The sequence below is a fragment of the Chamaea fasciata genome, unplaced genomic scaffold (genome assembly GCF_029207755.1).
Source record: "Chamaea fasciata isolate MVZ Bird 193981 ecotype frontalis unplaced genomic scaffold, bChaFas1.0.hap1 SCAF_38, whole genome shotgun sequence".
Classification (NCBI taxonomy): domain Eukaryota; kingdom Metazoa; phylum Chordata; class Aves; order Passeriformes; family Sylviidae; genus Chamaea; species Chamaea fasciata.
Window position 1 is genome coordinate 1473682 of NW_027094123.1, and position 17468 is coordinate 1491149.

The 17468-nt window shown below is 45.5% G+C and overlaps 1 pseudogene; it reads right to left on the bottom strand.

Moving 5' to 3' along the window:
• Positions 1 to 2411: 2411 nt before the first annotated feature.
• LOC136303588 (inhibitor of nuclear factor kappa-B kinase subunit beta-like) lies at positions 2412 to 16947 on the bottom strand (annotated as a pseudogene).
• Between the last annotated feature and the right edge of the window lie 521 nt (positions 16948 to 17468).

Sequence of the window (17468 nt, forward strand, 5' to 3'; positions counted from 1 at the left end):
ATTTAAATTGGGACCTCACACATCGTACTTGTGAACTTATGGAGGAAAAGAAATCTTAAATATAATTTTGTCCATAGTGAAATAGTCTGACTAGTGTGCTTGGAATAGCATGCTACTGTGCTGAAAAATGTCTTTTAAAAGACAATGAAAGTGTCCTTTGAATTCTTAAATCCATAATGTAAAACCATATTATAATTACAATGGTGGAAGTTTACCTGAGCTTACAGCCTTCTCCTAACAGTAAGTTAACCGTTGAAAGTTAGCTGACGTGTGTGTTTTAAGACCAAGAACTGAAGTAGCAAGCATTTATGTTTCAAAACAACAATTAGTTCCAGGACCACTGAACCAAAATTGAAAATGAGAAATACTATTGTTAAGAGCTCAAAACTTAGTAATGCAAAAAGGGGATTGCATATTCATGTATTTCTTGCTCATTAGAAGAAAAAAGAAAATCACTCCTGAGTGATGTGAACAAGACAGGCTCTGAGGGACTGCAGTAAGTAGCTCTTTAAAAGATATAAAGACATAATAGAGGAGGCAGTGAAAAACAGCATGGCATTCTCTGAAGGCAGAATTCGCACCATTTGCTTAAGCTGAAAACTCCTGAGAAAAGGAAAAGATTGGAACATGCTTCTAAGAGAGGTTGGTCTCCAAGTAGCTCAAGAGTGTTAATGCATAGGCCACCTTCTCAGGGGACTGGGATACTTCTGTATGAATACTTACACAGTTTATAAATACTGTGATTTTTTTTTTCCTATAGGCTAAAGTGAACAATGCCAGCCTCATTGGAATTGGTTACACTCATGCCCTTCGACCTGGTACGCAGTTCTCACTGGTAGCAGCAAATGGTGTTAAGTACTACACTATGGTTTAATTCACTGTCATCTTAAGAACAGACTAGATGAACAAAGGAGCTAGAAGTCTACGCAGACTCAGAGAACTAAAGGATGTCTATGGATGCAAGTTCCTGTGGCAACTAAGCCACATTAGTGAGGTCAAGGACCTGAGGAAGAGCACTGTACTGGGATGTCAGTGCATGATGGTTCTCGTGACTTGCTTTTGTAGGTATAAAGCTGACCCTCTCAGGCTTGATTGATGGCAAGAATTTCAGTGCTGGAGGTCACAAAATTGAGCTGGGATTTGAGCTGGAAGCCTAACACAGCTTTAAGTAAAACAACTGGTGGTGCTCTGGAAGATGAAGGAAAAGTGTACCCGGTGCATTTCAGCCTTAATATTACTCAAAAATTTGAAGAAGTGTGAACTTTCTACTCTGCCCAAGAATGACTTTAACCCACTGCTGAAGTCCAGAGTGTGGCAGCACAACAAAGGAAGACACTTGAAGGCATGCATGGAAGTTGTGATGTTTGTGCCACATTTCAGTTTCCTGTATTTTAAATCTGTTCCAAAAAAACCAAAAGAAAATCCAACCTCTCCCCATTATTGTATTGCATTTTGCATGTCCTATACTTCACAGCCTTTTATAAAAGGAGGTCTCTGTGTTGTAGTGGAAATTTGGGGTTAGAACAGAATGAAATAAATTGGTCACAGTCAGAACACAAGGTTGGTGTGTGTTGACTCTCACCAAGGTTCCATCCAGCTGGGGTTTTTGGTCTTTTTTTCATCTTTTCATGCAACTTTAAGCATGGTTAATAGATAATCTGCAAATGCTTTGTTACACGATACCTGCACACTGAAGATTTCCTTCTTTGGTTTCTAGGCTAACATTCTTACACCTCTCACGTTTTAGAGACCTGCACAGTGAAAGCAGCTTTTTCCATTATAGTGTTATTGAGCGCATCAACAAGAGCAAACCAAAAGTTTACATGTTTTAGATAATTTTGTTCCCATACAGGAAACAAGTATTAGGTAAGTACAACCATTACACTTAAAGAAAAAAAGTGCAAATCAGCAAAGTTAAGCAATTAAGTCCACAGTTCATTAGGAAGGTGACATCTACCAGTGACTGGGTATACCTTGTCCATTGTTCATTAGAAAGCCTAAAATGCAGCAAAACAGCCACAGGCGATGCCCAAGGGAAGACGTATCAGGACAGAGATCTGCTGTCTTAAGGCACAATTAAGAACATTCTCCAAGCAGTTAGAACAGGCATTCCCTAGTGTATCTTTGTGAAAAAGTGTCTGAGAAGTGGATACTAAAAGCTAAGCCATATGTATCACATAAGCAGTTGGTGACAGTAGAAGGCAGTTGATATTCCCTTCTCAGAGGCAGCAGCTTTTCACAGTTGGCTTCCCAAAGCAGCATGGCTTCAGAGGCAACCAGAGTGATTCTACATCTGGGTTTGTTCTGGATTGTTTGTTCTACCTGAAGCTGCAGCCAGCTCCAGTCTAGAGCCGAAAGAATAAATGAAATTCAACACCAGGCTACAGTTGAGCTTTTTCTAAAATAAAGGTAAAGTGTGCTAAGAGTTATAAAAAATTTACTGGGAACAAGTTGGTCAATTTCATGATGAGCCACGTGACTGCTGTTAAGGAAACAACCTATTTGCACTCTCCAGTATTTTACTCTCTCTTCAATATTCTGCATTGTTAAATTAAGGATCCCTGACACCCGCTCATCCCAAATTTGTGTGCAGTTTTGCAGTAGTTTTGTACAACAGCCAAGTGCTTTGCCCCATCCTTTACTGTTTAGCGCAGCAAGTTCCCAGCATGTGGCTCCCAGTTTTGGCAAGCAGAGTAAGTCAGGCGGCAGATTATGAGGGAACCGGTGCTTCCTATCTCTGTGCATCTCCTACTCTCCCCCTTGGCCATGAGTAAAATGCAGATTTCACTTAGCTGTGTTAGTGGTGGCAAAGTTGCACATTCAGAACTTCGAAGCCAGGCACTTCCTTAGTCCATTTACAGAAGAGTGAATACATTACCAAGAAACTCTGCTCTTGATCCTTCATTGTGTCACGCATCACATTTTCTAGTTGGCTACAAAGTTCCCGAGATTCCAGCAGCAGCTCCTCACTGAAAGGGGCAATTATTACACTATTAATTTCTGTGGCAGTTTAAAGAGATGCTGCCTCTGTCATCAAGAAATACTTCTGGCAGATACGCTGCAGAACACTGAAGTTAGTCAGGTCATAGGCTTGTAATTCATACTGCAACTTGAAAAGTTGGTGGCAGCCCCTGATTTACTAAATGGGGGAAAGGAAATGTATTCCAAGATGGATCTGGGTTCTTATTAGGTGGAACCACTGTTGCTAGAGGAAAAGCTGAGAAGCCTATAAACTTAAGGATGGGGCAACAGGCAAAGAAACAAACCAAGGTCTTTCATTCCAAGTGGTAACCCAGTTCATTTAAGCAAGCCGGAACTACGCATGCAGCAGTCTCAATGACACAGCTCAGCTACTGTGACCTTACATGACAATACTTCAACAGTTCTTGCTGGCAGTGTACTTCCAAGTGAGCCCAACCATCTCAGATTAAAGGAAGAAAACCAAAAAACCACTTTTGTTACTGAGGCTGGGGGAAGTGAAGCCATACATGATACCCAATTTTCATATGGAAGATCTGAAAGCCCCAGGAAGTCTTAACTACCAAGTAAACTAAGGCTGCTGACAAAGCAAGCTGAACACAAAGTGTAAAATATGAGAAACCCTGTGGGCCATTATTTCACAAAGCAGGAAGACTAGCTTTGTAGTGGTGGCATTAGCAGCCGAAGAACTCCAGACTTTGCCTCACCTTTTTCTTACAGATTCTGATAAATTGAATGTTCCAGAAGGGACTTGCAGCAGCAGTTGACCTGAGCTACCAAGACGGGATGTGTTCACGCTCTCTGGACTGCCAGTAACAGGACCACGCACTTTACTCTGAAGAAAACACAGAATATTCAGAGTGCAATTGTTCCCACTAGTTTTCAGCAGCCGGGAATATGAGACAACCTGGAACTTGGCTTTCATACTGATTCAAAATAAAGAAAAGAACCATAGGATACACTCAATTTACTATTGTTTCAGTAGCCTGTGCTACAAACCATATTCTCAGGTTAAAGGGGAGTTCTTATTTTACTTACACAAGCAATTTTCAGCAAGTTCCACAGTTCTTTCTGTCGTTTCTCCTGAAGCCTAACAACTGTTTCCTCATCTTCACTCATCAGATTCATCACTTTCTCCACTCTGGGGAACAATTCCAATGCCTTCTGTTTGCAAACTACAGTTTTACTATTAAAAAAATAAAAACTAATCAGATCACACATGGGCCACTGCAGTAGGAGAACAGTTCTGAAGTTAATGATTTTCTGTTAACACTGCAAGATCTCATGAGCCATATGCAATGAGTTTTAAACCTTCTCTTGCTGGAAGAGAAAATACCTTCTCTCAACTCTGAATAAAATGTACAAAGCTCACCTGAGCTGAGCATAAATGACTCAAACTTTTTTTCCAAAGGTCTGGATTGCCTGTAGAAGCAGTCGTACTATTTCCTGGCTGTCACCGCCTGTCCTCTGATCTGGAATGAGAGCCAATATTACACAGAAAGGTCGGTTTATAGGACAGAGTGAGAAGATTCTTAGCGGCTCATTTCCACTACTGCTTTAATCCTGAAACAGCCAAAGTTCAGGATATGCAAGTTTGAGTGGGATGAATTACACTGAATTTTAGCCACCTTCTTCAAAATTTAAAGAACTTGAAAAGGAGAGTTGGGACTGTATCAAAGGAACAGTTGTGTCTTTCATCCTTTCTACCCAGAAAGGTTGGTTGTTGCTTGTGGCAACAGCCTGCTCTGAGAAGAGCTCCAGAGGAGTTTCGAGAACAGCTCACAAAGCACCAAGAAAGGAAGGCTGGCCTAGTGTGAAACTGACTCCCTGACTTCCCTCTCGAGAAAAGGCAATCCAGGAGAGCCCATGTGCTGCTAGTGTCTGGGCAGGCCTAGAAGTCAGCTAGTTTTCTCAATGATCGTTACTACACCTCCAAAGTTACACACAAAGCAAGCTGACCTCGAGCTAAAGCATCTTTTACCTCTTGGCTTCTCTCTGAGTCTTCGGTACAGCTCTCTGGCTTGTTCTTCTCTAGAAGAAAAAAGCAGGAAAGAAAAGGATTTCCAAAGAACCAAAACATGGAACAAATAGTTTGAGAACTCAAATCTTTTCTATACCTGTCTGCCATTTCAGAACAATGACAGATGAGTCAAAAAACATCTTTAGTGTTAAAGTGCTCCCAGTCCCCCACAATTTGGGTGGAAGAAACAGCCCTTTCACTGTCCTCTAGTGAGTAAGCTTAGCCAGAAACACTCCTGCATCTGAAGCTCAAGGTAGTTCAACTCACAAATCCTCCAGTGTTCCTCCTTGTTTACGACCTAGCGGGCTTCTCTGCAGGTCCACGATGTCTGTCTGCAGGGCCATCATCCTCTTCACTACCTGCTCCACATCATCTTCCTGAAAGCAGGGTAGAACATAAGCAACACAACAGTCTCATACCTAGAGACACTACCACACACACTCACACTGGTTCTTCCTTTCTCATTCTTAATTCTAAACAAACCAACAAGATGCAAACAGCAGCCTTGGCCAAAGACAAATGAGTCGTTTCAATTCAAGGAAATTCCAAGAGGTTTCTGGGGCTTCGCCAAGATCTCCCGTTTCCCCCTAAGCCTTACAACAGAACGAGCTTCATGTAGTACTAATAATGGACAAAAATTGTGCCACACAAACCAAGGCAATGTGAAATCTGACATCAGGGCAGATACAAGGGGCTTCTATTTAAGGCAGGGACAATGAAGCTAAAGGGGGAGGAGGGGAGAGATAACAAAAACAAACCTCTTTATGACTAGCAGTTAGATTTAGAAACATACCCTCCCACAAAGTTCCACAGCTTGCTCCATCCCTTTCCAGACAAACAGCAGCTTCTCAGAAGCTACAGGAATCAAAGAAGAGTGACTGGCTTTCTCAGGTTCACAGAGAAAGAGGCAGGTGTTTTTGTGAGGATAAGAGTCATGAAAAGACCCGTTTTCCAGATGCTATACTCACTAATTCCAAACTCAATCTGCTCTTTATACTTTTCCAGGTCAATTTGGATGCTTGTTTTAAAGAAGTCCAGCTTTGCTTCCAGCTGCTGAGAAAGGGAGGCCATAGAATTCTTCATCTTCCAGAGGGTACTATTGTAACGCAACAGATTCATCCTGCAAGGACAAGAAGGTCCTATTAGCCTCTGAAAGTAGAAATCCACCAGGCTTTCATTTACATCCAAAACAGATACTTGAGATAGCGCTGAGGACAAATGCAGTTGTGCCAAAGGGCTAACTCTCCACTTTTCATGAATTGCATACAGCTCCAATCACGGGCTTCCCCATTCCAACAGGGTCCCATTTCTGTCTTCCCTTCCACCAGCGCACAAAGACAGAGATAAGTATTGTGGAGAAACGGCCACCGTACATGGCTGCTCGCTGCCCCTGCTGAAGCCGATTACAGTCCTCTTTCAGCATCCGCATCGTCTGCCAGATCTGACCCCACACTTCCCGCAACTGGAAAAAGTGGAGATTCTTCTTTGGATCCTGAACTGAAAACAAAGGAGGTGGGAGAAAGGGAAATGGACATATCAGCGTGAAGCAGGAATACTGTGTTATCACAAAACAGACCAAAACACTGCTCCTTTGAGGGGCATGTTACTGCCTGCAAAGCCTAGAGCTGGATAACCCCTGTGCAGCTCCCCTAGCATGTCATAATCAAACACCTCCCTTTTTTAGTTATTCTGATAAACTGAATGAATGACAGTCCATTTTACCGCTTCTTCAGTCCCAAAACGCAAAAGCTCCCTCTACTCTTTGTGCATGATACAGACCACAAAACACAGACGCCCCTCTCAACACTGACCCCGGCCCGCCCTTCATATTCATGCCAGAGGAGTCCTTACGGATGCAGCCAACACTTTCTGGATGAGGACGCAAGGCCACCTGAGCCTCAGGAAACTTTCTTGTTATCAAAGAGGAAGAGAAGGTCTGTGTCTGCTGCTGCAGTATCATTCACCTGCAGAAGACAAAAGACCCAACCAGGTTTTCTTGGGAAGAGCAAGCCTTGGCAACACCACAAACAGAAGAGTCCTCCTCAACCAAACACAGAGCACCAAAGGCAACAGGCTGCCTACGCTACAGTGGCTGTTAGGTCTGTGAGGTTACCATGACAAAAGCATGCCACAACAGCAGGGAGTGCTGTGATCCCAAAGCGAGTGCAGTGACTTCTGATTCACTCAAACTCAAGAAAGGAAATACCGAGACTCACTTTGCCATCAGCTGTATGTTTAGTGACCAACTTCTGAGAAAACAATTCAAGTCCTGCTTCCTGCACTAGTTCCTGGTCCTGTTCTGGAATTCCTGTATCTGACTGAATCCTGGCCTTCACATTCTGCAGAGTCTCTTCCTCTGTCACAGGGTAGGTGTGCACAGTTCCCGTAACCATGTTCAAAACGTGAAGCAACTACAAGAAGAGTAGCATGGCATGAGAAAGGCTGAAGATACATTGGTCATCTTAGAGCAGAGATTGAGGGACCGAAAAAATGACCACCAAGAAACTGTTCAAAGCACTTGTCAGAATCAAGAAGTCACTTTACAGCTACTTCCTAACATTATGGCAAAGTTCTTGTCCTCCATCAAGTGGAAGAGAGTTAAATATGGCAGTTAAACATGGCAGTTAAATACCTGTAGAATCCTCTATCAGAATATGGAACCAAGCATGCACAGAAGCTCTTCACTACTCCCAACAAGCTCAGGGAGTATTTGTCCTCAAAGAAGCAAGAGGAAAGCACCTGTCACTAACGGTCAGGAGACAGTTCTATGAGTTTCTGCCTCACTCTTCCTCCTAAGTCTAGGATTCAGAGGCTCAGGAAACTGCTCTCTGGAAAACTTTTTAGGCTAATACAGACATATTGCTTACCTTCAAGTTCAAAATGCCATCCAATGCTTTGAAACACCCATTGGGTCCATAGGTAGGATCTGTACCTCTCTGACGTGGGTGCCACATTAACATGAGTTGCGGCCATTTCTCCAGCCTCCCAGACAAAACACTGAGCAACAAAAACCAGGAGATCAGAAAAGGTAAAAGTGCATTGGCAGTAACGATACGGCTTGTTCTGTGTGGGAGGACTGACAGAACTGTCCCCCTCCTTCTCCCTCCAGCACTCCACCTCTCCCCATCACAAACGCAGCGTTTAGAAGGCAGAAACCAAGACTACACAAGTCTGACAAGCGACAGTAGTACTGCCTGTGTCACGCACTCAGTGTATTCACAGATTAACACAGTAAGGCATACAACACAAACTTGGTCCTTTTGCAGAAGAATCAGTTTATCTCAGCACAGCAATTTCTAGTACTCACCTGTTTAGATTGTTGGGGCAGGGCAAACTGCTAGAAAACTTGACTTCTCCGGATAAGTCTTCTGAAACAACAATATCCAGCTCACTCTTCTGACGCACTTTTGCATGCCTAATGTGAGCGAGTACAATGGTGAAAAAATTGCCCGCCTTTCCCAGCCTGCATGCTAGTAGGCTCTTAAAAGCTACTCTTGACATATAATACAGATGCCACTTTGGTTTCTGTTACCTGCCCTGCGGGAGTCAGCCCTTATCCCATAGAGCAAGGATCAGGAATGCTGAACTTGCTCAGGTGAGTCAAGCCCCTGTGAAAGGGGTCACTTTCCAAAAGGGCAAGAAACATAGGGATATTATCCTCAGAATCAAGGGACCACACTTCTGCTTCCTGTAAACAGGAAAGTCACATCATGCCCACTTACCACCCAGCCACGGTTCACTCACCATTGCACTGGCTGCCAGTTGGGTAGGAATGGTCGGAAGCCTGTAATGCACTCAAAGGCAAGCGTGCCAAAGCTCCAGGAATCCACTGTCACCCTATACTTCTGCTGTTCCAGCAGCTCTGGGGCCTGATACAGTTTACACGCATGAGACAAAGCCAGATGGCTTTGGCCAGAAAGCTCTTAGCTTTCTCTGTCCCTTAACATCTCATTAACATTTGTACAAATAATTAAAGACATTACCGAACACTGCCTCTCACGTGCTTTAAGACCCTCCTGGAGTGAGTAGCATAGGTTACTGGCACTCCTGCTTATTTATAACAGATGCAGGTAGCACAAAAGCCAGTCTCAGCAAAACCCAGTGTCAGCAAAAAAGCAGTCACCTTTGCTAGCTTCAGCACCACAAATGCACCCCATACCGTGCAAGTACCTAATCCCAGCCCAAAGCTTGGTAACAGTTAATTCTATCCCACTAGAAAGCAGTAGCTGCTCTTCTAGCTGAATTCCTTTCTTACCAAGTACTGCAGAGTCCCAACAAAGGATGTGCACAGGCTCCCCTGATCCAACTCCTTAGCATAACCAAGGTCAATGATTTTGTGTATTAACTGAAACACACAACAGAGAATAAGAATGCCAGACTGAAGTCCTGTTAAAAGCACATCATACAGCAGAAAGAAAAGGTCTGGCTCTTCAAAGCTATGCAGGAAAGGTGCCAGTGAAGAGATAGAAGCAGAAATGGGAGGCTACTGTAGATTTCTAAAACCACAATGAATTTGAAGGTGTTGTAGCACACTTAGCAGTTACGCCTCTAGCTCCTTCCGATCTTTGGTCAATCAGGACAGTCTGCTTCTTTCCTTAATAGTTGAAAGTCAAAATGTCAGGTGTTAACAGACGTCTAATACAACGTCTCACCTCAGCTGCACACAGAATACTATGTGACAGTGACCTGAGACAGGTGTTATCCTGGGCTGAGTGCTCTTGCAGAGGGACCATGTAACTGCATGAAGCACATGCAGGTTCCTTGTAAGTTTACTTGTCTGTGCAGGTAGAGACGACGGCTTCCTGCTTACCCTTTGCTCTCCTTGCTGCAGCACAATGTTCTCTGGCTTCAAGTCTCTATGGATGATCCTGTTCTCATGAAGGTATCTGAGAGCAGAAGCTGAGACAGAAAAAGCCAGTTGTTAGAGCTAAGTAACAGTACCTAGCATGAGCTCAGTAAGGATTCATCTACTCTATCTAGTAATAAGCATGGCTTTCACATCAGACCTTGTACAATCAAACATACAACGAAACGCTGAGTGTAAGGGGTAAAGTCAGCACCATAGAACTCTGGACACAAATTGAGTTCTCTCTCTGGATGTTCCCTCACATCCTTCCTGTAAACTGTAGTAATGCTGGCTAGCTTCCAGTAGGCAAGAACCTCCCCGGACTCCCAACACTTTTGGGAGATGATCAAGATCATAAAAGGTCAGTCTGAAATGGAGTCACTAAGGTCACTACTGTATATCTGGAGAGTGGACTCAGGACTAAAAGGGTTTCCATAGTTCAGACAACTGAAGGTACTGCCACCACTTACCAATGTCAGATAACAAGATAAGAATAGCTTCTTCCCGCAAGCCACAGCAATTCTCCAGCTGGTCCAGGTACTGCAAGTAAGGAACACAGAATGTAGTCTTTCCCTTCTCTATCCCGAATGAACTCCAGAGTTCCACAAATTCTCAGGGATGCAAGAAGTTTCAGCAACAGCAATTAAATTCTCCAGAAGCACAAAACTCTATGGACTGTGACCTGCAGTAGCAGCAATTACAGCTTTGTGCCTTGGTTTGATTGCATGGGAAAGAAGATGAAAGAAGTCACTGTCATCCCGTTTTCATCCTCCTATTTGTTCCATCCCTCTTTGCCTGACACTATCAACTCCAATCTGAGGCCTAAGGTCTGTGTTTTAGCTATGGGCAGATTATAGCAAAGGTCAGAAAAGCCTTAGGATTAGAACTACCATGTGTTATCTCTTCCTATGACAGACAAGAGTTCATCACTTTCAGGAAGGGTACAGCCTACAGATGCACCTACCCTACAATGGTCTTGGCCATACTCAAATACTGTTGCACGTCCCCTACACTTGCCCTCATTCTCTGTGTGCAAACTCCTCACAGTGTCACTTGCACCTAAAAAAATACAAAGCACTTAAGTCTTCAAAAGCTGAACATAATACCAAGGACCAAGCCACCAACACTTGTTGATGCCATGACTAGAAATAGGAAACATCAGGGTATGAAAGCAAAGGTTTGAAGGGAAAACTTCAGTAGAAAACCTAGGATCAGATCAGAAGGTGATCCATTCCTAGGTTACCATTCTAGGGACCCCACCTTGCGGAGGTCTCCACCTTGGCAGTACTCCATGGCCAACAATGGCAAGTCATTTGGTGCGAGCTTCTGCATCTCTTCAGGGACATCGTGGGCAGCCACCACATTGGGATGGTTCAGTCTGTAGAACAAAAATTAGGCAAGTATACATGATGTTCTGAAACTGCTATACACTTTCATGTGCTCGTGGTCACCACGCAAAGCCCAACATGGTCACAAATGCTTTGAGAAATTGAGTTAGTGAATTCTAAAGGTTTCCATCTTTCACGGATCTAGACTCATTTTAACTCCTGGCACTTCATACGGAAGACAGTGTGTTTCTTCAACATGTATGCATTACAGATCTGTCTAGAAGGTACAGCAACGAGCCCTGCACAGGAGTGCAAGGGAGTCTGTTGCTACCGTCCAGAAAAGACCCAAACTGCAATGAGACTGCTGCAGCTGAAAATGTTAATCCAACACCCCAAGGGACTGCCGCAGCACAGACGTTAAGTCAGGCAAAGCGGCGGCTCTAGGTAGCAGCGTTGTTGTAGCGCTGAGGGCACGGCAGACGAGCCAAAGACGGCAGTGTGAGACCCAAGAGTAATAGGAATAGGAATAGAAAATAGAAACTTTTAGAGCCCCAAAATCCCCCACAATTCACCCAAAATGCCCCAAAAATGACCCCAAAAAATTCCCACTAAAAATCGAGATTTCAGAGCCCCAAAATCCCAAAAAATGACTCCAAAATCCCGACTGAAAACTGAGATTTTTTTAAGCCCCAAAATCCCTCAAAATCACCCCAAAATTCCCACCCAAAATTCCCACTAAAATTGAGATTTTTTAGAGCCCAAAAATCCCCAAAATTCACCCCAAAATTTCCTGCTGAAAGTGGAAATTTTTAAAGCCCCAAAATCCCCAAAATTCCCCCCAAAATTCCCACCTAAAATCCCTCAAAAAACCCCAAAATTCCCACTAAAAATTGGGATTTTTAGAGCCCCCAAAATCCCAAAAATTCACCCAAAAATTGGAATTTTTAAAGTCCCAAAATCCCCTAAATTCACCCCAAAATTTCCACCCAAAATCCCCTAAATTCACCCCAAAATTCCCACTAAAAATTGGAACTTTTAGAGCCCCAAAATCCCCCAAAATTCACCCAAAATGCCCCAAAAATGACCCCAAAAATTCCCATTAAAAATCGGGATTTCAGAGCCCCAAAATCCCAAAAATTGACCTAAAAATTCGCCCCAAAAATCAGGATTTCAGAGCCCCAAAATCCCCAAAAATGACCCCAAAGTTCTGATTGAAAAATGGGATTTTTGAAGCCCCAAAATTACCCAAATTCACCCCAAAATTCCCACCCAAAATCCCCCAAAATTCTCACTAAAATTGAGATTTTTGGAGGCCCCAAATCCCCAAAAATGACCCCAAAATTCCCACTAAAAATTGGAATTTTTAGGAGCCCCAAAATCCCCAAAATTCACCCAAAAATTGGAATTTTTGAAGTCCCAAAACCCCCAAAATTCACCCCAAAATTCCCACTAAAAATTTGGATTTTTAAAGCCCCAAAATCCCCCAAATTCACCCAAAATTCCGACTGAAAATTGGGATTTTTGATGCCCCAAAATCCCCAAAATTCTCCCCAAAAATCCCAAAAAAACCCCAAACCCCCTCCCAGTACAAACCAGTAAAGAAAAACCCCAAACCAGTATAAACCAGTACAAACCAGTCACCTCAAATCCCTTCCCAGTTCATCCCACTTCATCCCAGTGACCCCTAAACCCTGTCCCAGTACAAACCAGTAAGGAAAACCCCCAAACCAGTACAAACCAGTATAACCCAGTACAAACCAGTAGAAACCAGTATAAACCAGTAACTCCCAGTATCCCCCAGCGCCGGGCCCTGGCCCTGAGCCGCTCCCTGGAGGCCACCGAGCATCGAGAGATCCCAGTTCAAACCAGTACGGACAGGTGAGGGCACTGGGACGGGGACTGGGGGTCACTGGTTTATACTGGGATGGACTGGGACTGGGTTTGGGGTCACTGGTTTATACTGGGATGGACTGGGAGTGGGTTTGGGGTCACTGGTTTATACTGGGATGGACTGGGAGTGGGTTTGGGGGTTACTGGTTTATTCTGGTTTAAACTTGTTTTAGGGTTTCTGGGCGTGGTGTAACCTTTGCCCCTCCCCCCACAGGTGAACGACCACGCCCTTTGTCAGGCCACACCCCCTTCCCTTATATGGAGCGACAAGGGCGGGACAAACTGGGCGGGGCCTGGGGGTTACTGGGTTGTACTGGGAGGGAGTGGGAGGGGCCAACGCGGCTCTGACCCCGCCCACCGCGCCGAGATGCAAATTTATGTAAATGAGAGCACAAATAAACGCGAATGACATCACTTACCACAGGGACTGGGAGTTGCTGGTTTGTACTGGGAGGGGCCTGGGCGTGGCTCTGACCCCACCCACCTCACTGATGCGCCAGCCTTATGTAAATTTATGCAAATGAGAGGCGAAATAAATGCGGGTGACGTCAATTGTACACCGAGGAGCAAAGCGGCGCCGGGGGAATGATGGGATAAACCGAGGCACAGAGCGGCGCAGGGCATGACGGGATACACCGAGGCGCAAAGTGGCACTGCAGGGAATGACGGGATACACCGAGGCACAGAGTGCCGCAGGGCATGACGGGATACATCGAGGCGCAAAGCGGCACCGCGGGGCATGACGGGATACACCGAGGCGCAAAGTGGCACCGCAGGGCATGACGGGATACACCGAGGCGCAAAGCGGCACCGCGGGGCATGACGGGATACACCGAGGCGCAAAGTGGCACTGCAGGGAATGACGGGATACACCGAGGCACAGAGTGCCGCAGGGCATGACGGGATACACCGAGGTGCAAAGCGGCGCGGGGCATGACGGGATACACCGAGGCGCAAAGCGGCGCCGCAGGGCATGACGGGATACGCCGAGGCGCAAAGCGGCACCGCGGGGCATGACGGGATACACCGAGGTGCAAAGCGCCGCCGCAGGGCATGACGGGATACACCGAGGTGTAATTCGGCGCGGGGCATGACGGGATACACCGAGGCGCAAAGCGGCACCGCGGGGCACGATGGGATACACCGAGGCGCAAAGTGGCGCCGCAGGGCATGACGGGATACACCGAGGCGCAAAGGGGCACCACGGGGAATGACGAGATACACCGAGGCGCAAAGCGGCGTGGGGCATGACGGGATACACCGAGGCCCCAAATGACCCCAAAATTGTCCCGAATTTCCCCCCCAAAAAATCCGCCCCAAATTTCCCCAAAAATCCCCAAAATTCCCCTCAAATTTCCCCAAAATGTAAAAAAATTCCCAAAATTTCCTCAAAAGTCACAAAATATTCCCAAAATTTCTTCAAAAATCCCCCAAAATTCTTCAAAATTCCACAAATATCTCCCCCAAAATTGTCCCCAAATCCCCCCAAAATCGACCAAAATTCTCCCGAAATTCCCCCCAAAAACAGCCCACAAAAATTCCCAAAATTTCCTCAAAAATTCCCCAAATTTTACCAAAATCCAAAAAAAATTCCCAAAATTTTGTCAAAAATCCCCCCAAATTCCCCAAAATTATCAAAATTTTTTTCAAAAATCCTCCAAATTCTCCCAAATTTCACCAAAATCTAAAAAAAATCCCAAAATTTCTGCAAAAATTCCCCCAAATTCCCAAAATTTCCCTCCCAAATCACCCAAAATTTCCCCCGATATGACCCAAAATGGTCCAAAAATTCCCAGGATTTCACCATTCCTTCTTTGAATTCCTCCGAATCCCCCGGATTTCCCCCTAAAATTCCCAAATTTTCCCAAAGTTCCCCCAAATAACCCCCAAATTTCCAGAAAAAAAAACCAAATTTCCCCCCAAAAGTCCCAAATTTTTTCCCAAATTCCTCCCAAAATCCCCCAAAATTTCCCCCCAAATCCCCTGAATTTTCCCAAAATCCCCAAAATTCCCCCAATTTTTTCCAAATTACCCAAATTTTCCCCCAAATTCTACCAAATTTCCCAAAAAATTCCCCCAAATTTGCCCCAAAATGACCCCAAATCATCAAAATTCTCCCAAAATTCCTTCAAAACTCTCCAAAATTCCCCCAAATTTTCCCAAAATCCGCCAAATTCTCTCCCTGCAGAGCGCCCACTGGTGGCCCTCGAGGTTGGAAAGTTTTGGGGGAAAAAACCCGAAATTTGGGGTGAAAATTCGAGAATTTGGGGGAAATTTGGGATTTTTGGGGTCGTTTTTAGGGGAATTCTGGGGGGAAAATGGAGGATTTGGAAAATCTGGGAGAATTTTGGGGAAATTTTGGGAGATTTGGAGTGAAAATTGGGAATTTGGGGATTTTGGGGGGAATTTTTAGGTGATTTTGGGGGAAAATCAGGAAAATTTTGGGATTTTTTGATGGTTTGGGGTCGTTTTTAAGGGGATTTTTGGGGAAAATTTGGGGGAAAGCCCCCAAAATTTGGGAAAATTGGGAAAAAAAATGGGAACATTTGGGGGGATTTGAAAGATTTGGGAAATTTTGCGGAAAATTTTGGCGAATTTTGGGGGAATTTTTTGAGGATTCTGTGGGAAACTTTCGGAATATTATAAAAAATTGGGAAAAATTGAGAAAAATGGGGAAAAATTGGGAAAAAATTGGGAAAAATGGGGAAAAATTGGGAAAAAATTGGGAAAAATGGGGAAAAATTGGGAAAAAATTGGGAAAAATAAGGGAAAATTTTGGGAATTTTTTCGAGGAAAAAAATTGGAATTTTTTGGGGGGCAAATTTGGAGTTTTTGGGAAATTTGGGGATTTTTGTGGGAATTTTGAGGGATCCCCGCTCTGCCCCATAGATCCCGAATCCCAAACCCCGCCCCACAGATCCCATCCCCGCCCCACAGATGGCTCCTGCCCCACAGATTGTCCCACCCCCGTCTCTGCCCCACAGGAGCCGCTGGAGCCGCCCCACAGGATCCGGCGCCCCCGAGTGACCTCCTGAGCAACCCCTGCCACGGTGAGCCCCACGGCTGAGCCCTGACCCACGGATCTGAGACCCACGGCTGAGCCCTGACCCACAGATCCCGGACCCACAGATCCCTGCCCCACAGATCCCTGCCTTGCCAGGGGCCGGGGCTCAGGCCTTGGCCTTTTGGATTCATGGAACACATCCAGGTTTGCTCAGCACCAGAGACACCTTTGCCTTGTCTGTCCCCACCTGTCACCAGTGCCTGCAGTGATGGAACCTGGGGACACTTTCTCCATTGGGTCTCTCTGTGTGTCCCATTAAAACTGCAAAAAACTTCAGTGTTTTAATTTACCTTTGAGCTCTTGAGAAGTTTTTGGAACACTCTTTCAGGGACAGAGTTGAATGGAAACACCAAATCCACGGGAGGGTCGTTCAAGTCCTTGTGCTGTTTCTGTGCTGCTGAGCTGGGCCGGGCTCCTGGCACAGAGGCAGCTCCTGGCAACAAAGGAAACTTTTAGAAAGACATTTCCCCTGAGGAGAAATTCTCCTTCAGATGGGTCACCTGTATTATTTGAAATGTAGACTCAGAGTGAAAGTTTACAGTGGCATAACAACCTTTTCTGTTCCTTTCTCATTAATTGTTAACCCTCTCCTTTTTGTTTGTTTTGGTTCATTTTGCTTTTAACAGTAGAGAACATCATTCTTACATGGAATATTAGGTTTTGCACTTAGGCTAATTGATATCTACGCCTGTAGAACCCATACCTATGGAATATTAAGTTTTAAATACAATACGTACGTTTCATGAGCAAAAAACCACGTTGAACTAAACAAGTGTCCCCCGGCCCCTCCAGGATCCCTAACTGTTCCCTCAGCGCCCATTCCCCGCCCCCAAAGCGTCCCCGGATCCCTTGAACGCTGCGACCCCACAGATTCCCCTTAGAGCGACTTCAGGGAATTCATCTCCAATCATCCCCCCCGGCCTCGGAGCCCCTCGGAACACGGTTCTGCGCCTAAAAACTCCTGCCCCGCCCCGCGCCCTAGAGAGCTCGGTTACAGCTCCCCAAGCTCCCCGCAAGTGCTCCCGAGCCGTACACGTTCCCCCCGAGGACCTCAAATCGCGGCTCGGACACAAAAGTGTCCCCAAAGCGCCTTCCCGGAGCCCCAGACGACGCGTTCGAGCCACTTCCGGGACTACAGCTCCCAGCATGCTCCGCGGCGCACTCGGAGCGCTACTCCAGCCGTGACTCCATCTCCCATCATGCCCCGCGCCCCGCCGACAGCCATTGGAGCTGCGCCTCGACCTCCCGTGATGCTCCGCGGCGCCGTTCAACCCTGTTCTACCCGCGCCTACAACTCCCATCATCCCCCGCGCCCCAGAGAGATCCCTCAGAGCCCCCCAG